Source organism: Durio zibethinus, chromosome 2, assembly GCF_047325235.1.
Source record: "Durio zibethinus cultivar Kanyao isolate XHJ-2024 chromosome 2, ASM4732523v1, whole genome shotgun sequence".
Taxonomy (NCBI): domain Eukaryota; kingdom Viridiplantae; phylum Streptophyta; class Magnoliopsida; order Malvales; family Malvaceae; genus Durio; species Durio zibethinus.
Genome location: NC_143163.1, coordinates 3,762,619 through 3,771,682, shown reverse-complemented (window position 1 = coordinate 3,771,682; position 9,064 = coordinate 3,762,619). Strand labels below are relative to the sequence as shown.

The window sequence follows — 9,064 nt, the reverse complement described above, 5'->3', positions numbered from 1 at the left end:
CAGTTTGAGTCGATACAATATTAAATTTGAGTTTAAGTTCGATTTAAAATTTGAAATTTAAAACTCGACTCTACTTCGATCGAGTTTTATTTTTTAGCTCGAGCTCGACTCAATATAAAAATCGAGCAACTTGAGCTCGTTCGATTATGTTTGATTAATATATAAAAAAAAAAGCTCGATTCTTATATTCAATAAAATTAGATTATTTGTGCTTGAGCTTAAATTCGAAATATTTTATTAATTAAAATAATAAAAATATATTTTAATATAAAAATTCGATTGAACTCGTAAGCTACTTGAGTCAGATATAAAAATATTTAAACTCAACTCGATCAATAAATTGAGCTCGAGCTTGATTTGATAATAATCGAATCAAATTCAAATTTTATTTGAATCAAACTTAAATAATTTATTAGTACTAATGTATCATTTACACCTCTTAGCGGAACACCTAATATTTGATCACAGTGTAACGGAGCCTGTGAGGGAGAGAGATGTTGTAACTGAACAATTCGTTGACAAGTATTATCGAAAGACTGAAGCAGATGAGGCAGTAAATGAAGATGAAGGTCTAGAAGACCAACAGAATGGAACTTCTGAAAACTTGGGACTGGATTCAGAAGAATAACCTGATGAAGTAACGAATTGAGGCTGAGATGATAGAGCTGAATCAGTTAGAAGCAGAGAAAGTAAAGGAATTGAATTTGCTGCTCAGATTGATGTTGAACACCAAAGCAAGGTGGACCTTAAAAACCAGCCAAGCATAACCGCACAGGCTACTAAAATTCAACATGGTATAGTCAAAACTGGGGACCCTGAGGGTGATGACTAGAACAAAATTGCTGAAACTGTGTTCCCCAAAGAATCTCAAAGTTGAAGATTCCACTGACAACTCTCAAAGTTCTGAAGTAGTAGATTCTATAATTAATGGGCCAGAAGACCAATTTCTCACGAAGAATGTGATGGGTTTTTCTCTACTTGTGTTGTGTTTATTAGCAGCAGCTTCAGCTTTCATCTACAAAAGGAGAGGAAAGCCCTCCATTCCAAATGCTTCAGTGCCTGTGGAACAACCAGTATTGGCGAAAAAATCTGAATACAGTCCAGTGTCAGTTGACTCAAAGGATACAATCCGAGAAAGGCTATCCTCCAGGAATTGGCGGACAGAAAGTAGATATGGCTAACGAGTCATGCCCATCAGAAATGAGTAGCTTCCGAAGAACCTCATCATCATCTTATAGCAAGAAAGGACTCAAGGAGTCGCATGAATATCGGAGCCAAGAAAGGAAGACAAGGATGACTTACAGGAGAGAATTTCTTGTTTCATCGGATTATACATGGGTTCGCCTACCACATACGAGAAGACACCTAGCAAGCACGTAAGTAGATCATTGCTATTCTTATTATGTTCGTTTAAATTTTTTTTAACCACTAGCAAGATGATATTTGTCTAAATTTATCAATTATATTTTGTTTTGAAGGGAGGAGGAGATGAGGAGATAGTTAGTTATCCCAGTTAGGCAATCGAGCAGAATCAGAAACCAAGTCACTTCTTCAAGATGATTGATAAATTGCATATAATGTTTGTTACTACAATTGCACTGCTTTACAATTCCAATGTGAATCAACCACTGTTATTGGATATTGCTGACATAGATTAGAGCTTTATTGTAATTCAAAAACATTGTTATTGGATGGTCTTCACTGGTCAATTCTGATTCTTACCAATCTAATTTAAATTTCTTCTTTCTTTCTTAACTGTGATGCATTGGTACCTCGTTGGAGATTAGTCTATAATCTTCTACGGAATTTTTTTCTGGTGCATTGACGTTCACTGGTATATATTGAAACACAATATAACCACAATCTCATTGGTTTTTTTTCATTGCTACCTCTGATTTAAATGTATTAGTTTTTGTTGGAATGTGTTGAAAATAGTTGTGATTGGTTGCATTCAAGTTCAAGATGGAGTCTCCATTCCAGATTTATTCAAAGCTGACTTTTCAGAACTAACTCAAGTATTATTTAAGTTCTAAGATGCGGCATTAAGATTAATACAAAGGGAGAAGGTGCGTTTAATCAGCTTTTAGAATTTTCAGATTTAATTTTTGATAGAATTCGTCTCTTCTTGGGCGACTCTGGTCTCTTTAGAGGAAACATGATTTGATTCCCTTTGTTCTATAAATAGGCTAGTCTAGACTTTAGGAAGAGCTGATAAGAACTAAATCATGTCGGAGAGTGATGAGCTGCAACAGAATACCTGCACAGCTTGATAAGAGAAAGGAGAAGATTTATCCAAAGAAAGAATGGAGAATTTTCTATAGATTGTTTTTCATTGATTGGATTCAATCCCTGCTAGTACACCCATATACCAACAAAATAATGACTCAGCAAAGACTAAGGTTCCGTGTAATTAGCGACTCTGTAACTAATCAAATATTAGCTGACTTAACAAACATTTAAAATAAACTTATGTTTATTGGACTGGACTTGAATAAAAACCCAATTAGCCCAATACTCTAACAGTTTGTAGCATATAACCTCCCTTGAAAAAGATCCTTGTCCACAAGGATCAAAAGAAGGATATTGCTTCTGTCGATCATAGAAGTCGCATCTTCAGGAAAACAATTGCTCCATTGCACCAGCACCTCAGTGACCACTCTTTTCCATACGCCTATCCAAAATAGTCACAGGCTCTTTTGCCAAATTTCCTTCTCCATCCCAAAAAGAAAGATAAAATTGTGTAGGCTCTCGACCGACATGCTTCTTGAGCTGGGACACATGGAAGATTGGATGAATTCGAGTAGTCGTAGATAGTTCCAGCATATATGCCACTGCACCCACCCTTGACAGAATTTTATAAATGATAGGAGCTACAACAGATGAGCTACAACAGAATACCTACACAGCCTGATAAGAGAAAGGAGAAGAATAATCCAGAGAAAGAATAAAGAATTTTCTATAGATTGGATTCAATCCCTGCCACTACACCCATATACCAATAGAATAATGACTCAGCAAAGACCAAGGATCCTGTCACTAATCAAATATCAACTGACTTAACGTACATTTAAAATAGACTTATATTTATTGGACTGGACATGAATAAGAACCCAATTAGCCCAATACTCTAACAGCTTGTAACAAGATCATGATTTGGATGATAGACCAACCAAGTTGTTATTTTGGGCTTTCTTTATTATTTTTTTTACTCGATTAACCTTTTTTTAGTTTGGGGCTTGGGACGCATCCATTATTCTTTTAAGCTCTCTTATTTAAGTTTTCTTAAGTTTCAAGTTATTTAAGTTTTCTTAAGTTGATTTTTAAGTTTTAGTTATTTTAATTTAAGTTTTCAAAAATTTAATTTCTAGTTTGATTTAATTTTCATTCAAAGTGTTTTAAATTTATGTTCTTTTTAGTTTCTGCAATTTAATTTAAGTTTTTCAAACAATTTATGTGCAGTTTTAGTTTATTTAAGTTCAAAAGCTTTTCAATTCATATTCTTACTTTCTAATTCACTTTAATTTGCTGTTTTAGTTTAAATTCATAAGTTCTTAAGTTCTATTCATGCAATTTAAGTTTAATTAAGTTTTGCTCTAATTTTAGTTAATGTTCTTTAGTTTAAGTCATCATCCTAAGTTTATGATTTTAAATTTGTTAGATTAAGATTTCAATTTCTTGTATGTTCTAAGTTTAGTTCTAGCTTAATTAAGTTTAATTATATTAGTTGCGATTTAGGATTTTCTGAATTATTTATGTTTCATGTTTATTAGTTCTCAAAGTTTAATAAGTTGATTTAGTTATGTTTCAATCTTAAATTCAATTTACAAGTTTCAAGTTTAGTTTGATCATTCATAATTGCATCTTATTTGATCAGTTTGATACCTAGTTTCGGTTTAGTTGTTGATTGCATGTTTAAATTCTAATCTTTATTTGCTATTTTGATTTTATGAATATAATCTAAGGTGATACAATTTCGGTATTAATTTTTTTCTTACGTACAATCTCCGTGACAACAAATCTTGCTTACTCTATTATTTGATTATGATTCTATACACTTTGCGGATTAACAACAATCACCGACGGACACATACAAAGGCATTTGAAATCTCAACGTTGGACACTTGACAACATGTAGGCATAAATTTTATTTTTTACAATATAGAAATTAATTCAGTTTTATTTTTTTATCTTTATTGACTTTTTATTGAATTCAATTCAATAAATTTTTTTAAATTTTTAATTGAGGTTTTTATAAATAATTTGATTTTATTTAATAATGATATAATAATAATTATTATTAATATATGTATGTTATGTCAATAATATTTTAATTATTTGAAATGAAACAAACATTATAACAAAATATTTATTTTTAATTGATAAAAGATGAACAACGATATAAAAATACGAAAATAATATTTGTAAAAATACAATATGAGCAAAGACTTTTTGAAATTATTTAATTTTCATAATGCCAACATATATATTCTATGAAATTCTAGGAAATGAAGTAATTCTTGAGAAGATATTAGAAAAATAATTAATTTTGAAATTATTTAATTTTTGTAACAATAATGTTTATATTCTATGAAACATAGTAATTATTGAGTAGATATTAGAAAAATATTTAATTTTGGAAAAATAAATACTATATTTTGTTTTGTAATCTACTCTTCAAAATTTTGCTTATTACGTTTTTAAGTTTGTCGACAATTATCCAATAAATTCATGAAATAATATCTATCTATAATTAATAGACGATGTTTGTTGAAACAATCATCATCTATTTGACGACTATTATTATAAACAAATCCAAAAAAATATGAACCACTGTTATTGGATACTGACATATATTGGAGCTTCATTGTAATTGAACACATTGATATCGGATGGTCTTTACTGATCAATTTTGTTTCCTACCAATCTAATTTAAATTTCCTCACTCTTAAATGTGGTGCATTAGTACTTCGATGGCGATTGGTCTATAATCTTTTACGGATTTATTTTCTGGTGCATTATACGGAGCCCTCCAAAACATCCTCCTCCTTGTGTTGATATAACGATGTTAGTTCAAGTATTGACAACAATTAGAAAAGGTAAATTGGATTATTTTTATATTTTTTTTAAAATTGATTTTCATTGATTCAATAGATTAATCCAAAATATGAAAGAGATAAATGAAAAAAAAAAATTAATCTCCTCCTTTACATATATTGAAATTAATGATTAAAAAATATATAAAATTTTTTATTATAAGTTGATTTTTTTCATACACACACATATATATATATACACGTTTGGGATCAATTTATATCATGTAAAATCTTTTAGTATATTAATTTTTTTCTCTCGTTTTTTTAATTTATTAAAATCATAATTAAAAGATTTTATACTAACATAAGTTAATCACTCCTTGTATATTTATATTAATATATAATCCCTGATTTTGACAGAATAGATTGTATTTTTATTTTACACAGGTGCTGATGCTTTTTATTATCCATGATACAAAACGATTGGAACTGCATTTGGTATTGTGAATAATAAAAATAACAGGTTTAATTAATATTCCCCTAAGAAATAAATTCAGTTCCAATGATTGTTCCGTGCCAAAAACATTTTTCATTTATTTGCTTTAAAAATATATTATTTAGAAGTCGAATTATTATTTTAAAAATTTTCTTAAAATAGACAAGCAAAAATTTATGAAATAAAAAAATATATATCTTTCATTGTTTAGCTGGAAATCTTTAAAAGTTTATATATATATAATTATAAACAATTAAATTTGATAGACACAAGCATTTCCCTACGTATCTGATTCAATATTCCTCTTTCACTATATAAATTAACGTAATTAAATAATAAAATTGCATATGGACTTCAAGTCAAATAAGTAAAAAATTGTATTCATTTCTTATTTCTGTTTTGGATGAAATGAAAATTCTTCATGAACTGAAGATCATCATGGGCGATCTGCCTCAGTAATTTCAAGTGCTTCAACGAGTGTAGAGAGGATATTGTTATGCTAATTTTCTTTATTTCATTCATTTCCCCTTCGATACCGAGCACGTGGGGTGGTCCAGCTCAGTCAAACCGGCAAAGGGTGAGATAGCTTTTAAACGCTCAAAAACTGCTGCTGCCATTTTTTGCTCATGCATGGCTATCAGACTGCTCCTGCGTCCTCCTCTGTATAATCCCACCAGATAATTAATATAGTCGGCAATGGAAAGTGAGCTTTCTTCAGAAATCAGAATTACTGAATGATAATTTCCTGCGCATGTTATAGCTATTGACTGGAAAGATGCGCAAATTATAGCAACTTTTAAGAGATGATATTTTACAGGTCTTGGATTTAAAATCCTAATACCTGCAATCTTTTCTTCAATTTCTATGCCGCTAATTGGCTGATCATGCATAAAAGCCTGAAACCAAATAGTTTTTATTTAATAACATGGCCAAATACATCATATTTTACGTAGTCGGTAGTACATCCATCGAGATCAACAATAACCTGACAAACACAACCCAAGGGATAAACCGAAACTTGCTGCTCGAGGACAAGCTAACTAGCTAGAGTGCTAGACACCACACAACAAGCAAAACTATAGTAAATAGAGTGAAGAAAGCTAGGACCATCACATTGGCACTAAAAGCGAAGACCTTTAAGCTAGCGGCTATTTCCGCATCTATCTACATGCTCCTGGAATGTAAATTATACCATTTTTCACTTCAATTTTGATCATATTAGTGCAAAGTCTCTAGAGATCGGCCCAATGCTCCTGACCGAGTAAGTTTATGAATCTCTGCACCCGGATCTCAAGATGTTCTTCGTTTCCATGCACAAGGAAAATCACCTTATCTCCCACTCTGAGATTCTTCCGTGTCACAAAGTCAAGCCATCCTCTAGTAAGGACTGGCTTTGGGTAGCCATCAGTCTTCCTAATAGAGAGACGAAAGGTCCAGACCTCCCTATTCTTGTCCCTGACTTGAAAATCCACTGATTGAGTCCCATTCTCGAGTCTGAAATGTTTCCTCATTGCAGCTGCTGTCCATGAGAGCCTAGCCCCTACATCAGTTGGCGTTAAGATCTTAGAGTAAAGCTCCATTGGTTCACCCTGACTCAACTGCGTTTGAAAAGTGAAGCAAGTTCAGAGTTTGCCAATAACTTGTTGTAGACACCAGTTTTATCCGGTCTACTGTTTTAATAATAATAATAATAATTTTTAAAAAATAATTATTAATTATATAAACAAAAAACAAAAAAAAAAAGCCTTCGAACAGACCCTCGAAACCAAGCCAAACTCTTCCTTCAACAATCCCAAACACCCCCCAAAATACCCAAAACAGAAACGCAAAAACAGAAAAAAAAAAACCAAAAACAACACAGTCCTCGCCTACGGCGAGAAACCATCAGCGCCGAGCTCCCTGCAAGAACAAAAAAAATCATATCAGCCTTCGTTTTAAAAAAAAAAAAAAAAAAGGAAAACAGCAAACTCAGAAAAGTTCAAACCCCGATCTACGCCGGTCGGGGCTTGTTCTCCCGAAAAGGATCTCGGATCCGAACTCAGGAGGCCGAGAGGAACATCGCGGCGAATTTTGGTAAATTTTCGGTAACCGAAGACCACCGGCAGCGACCGCCGGCGGCGACCCAGCCCCTGCACCCACCCTTCCCAGAATTTTATAAATGATAGGAGCTACAACAGATGAGCTACAACAGAATACCTACACAGCTTGATAAGAGAAAGGAGAAGAATAATCCAGAGAAAGAACAAAGAATTTTCTATAGATTGTATTTCATTGATTGGATTCAATCCCTGCCACTACACCCATATACCAATAGAATAATGACTCAGCAAAGACCAAGGATCCTGTAACTAATCAAATATTAACTGACTTAACGTACATTTAAAATAGACTTATATTTATTGGACTGGACATGAATAAGAACCCAATTAGCCCAATACTCTAACAGCTTGTAACAAGACCATGATTTGGATGATAGACCAACCAAGTTGTTGTTTTGGGCTTTCTTTATTGTTTTCTTACTCTTTTAAGCTTTTTTTAGTTTAGGGCTTGGGACGCATGCATTATTCTTTTAAGCTCTCTTATTTAAGTTTTCGTAAGTTTCAAGTTATTTAAGTTTTTTTGAGTTGATTTTTAAGTTTTAGCTATTTTAATTTAAGTTTTCAAAATTTTAATTTCTAGTTTGATTTAATTTTCATTCAAAGTTTTTTAAATTTATGTTCTTTTTAGTTTCTGCAATTTAATTTAAGTTTTTCAAACAATTTATGTGCAGTTTTAGTTTATTTAAGTTCAAAAGCTTTTCAATTCATATTCTTACTTTCTAATTCACTTTAATTTGCTGTTTTAGTTTAAATTCATAAGTTCTTAAGTTCTATTCATGCAATTTAAGTTTAATTAAGTTTTGCTCTAATTTTAGTTAATGTTCTTTAGTTTAAGTCATCATCCTAAGTTTATGATTTTAAATTTGTTAGATTAAGATTTCAATTTCTTGTATGTTCTAAGTTTAATTCTAGCTTAATTAAGTTCAATTCTATTAGTTGCGATTTAGGATTTTTTGAATTATTTTATATTTCATGTATATTTAATAAGTTGATTTAGTTATGTTTCAATCTTAAATTCAATTTACAAGTTTCAAGTTTAGTTTGATCATTCATAATTGCATGTTATTTGATCAGTTTGATACTTAGTTTCGGTTTAGTTGTTGATTGCATGTTTAAATTCTAATCTTTACTTGCTATTTTGAGTTATTAAGTCAATGTTTAAGTTTTAATTCTGTTTTGCATATTTAATTTCGAATTTTGGGTTGTTAGCTTGTTTAATGTAATTTTAGAAATAACTTAATCTTCTGTTTTATTTAAGTAATTGAACTTAATTTTTACACATTAATTTTGATTTTATAAATATAGTCTAAGATGATACATTTTCGATACTAATTTTTTTCTTACGTACAATCTCCGTGACAACAAATCTTGCTTACTCTATTATTTGATTATGATTCTATACACTTTGCGGATTAACAACAATCACCGACGGACAC

The 9,064-nt window shown here is 31.1% G+C and overlaps 1 long non-coding RNA gene and 1 pseudogene across 1 annotated transcript; one reads left to right on the top strand and one right to left on the bottom strand.

Annotated features, from left to right (window-relative positions):
• Positions 1-421: 421 nt before the first annotated feature.
• Positions 422-2,148, top strand: LOC149519892 (uncharacterized; annotated as a pseudogene).
• Positions 2,149-5,727: 3,579 nt separating this feature from the next.
• LOC149519891 (uncharacterized) lies at positions 5,728-7,841 on the bottom strand. Its single transcript, XR_016329217.1, has 4 exons — positions 7,514-7,841; positions 7,287-7,428; positions 6,371-7,127; positions 5,728-6,189 (listed from the first exon to the last, which is right to left on the bottom strand). It is a non-coding gene; the product is annotated as an uncharacterized LOC149519891 (long non-coding RNA).
• Positions 7,842-9,064: the final 1,223 nt, after the last annotated feature.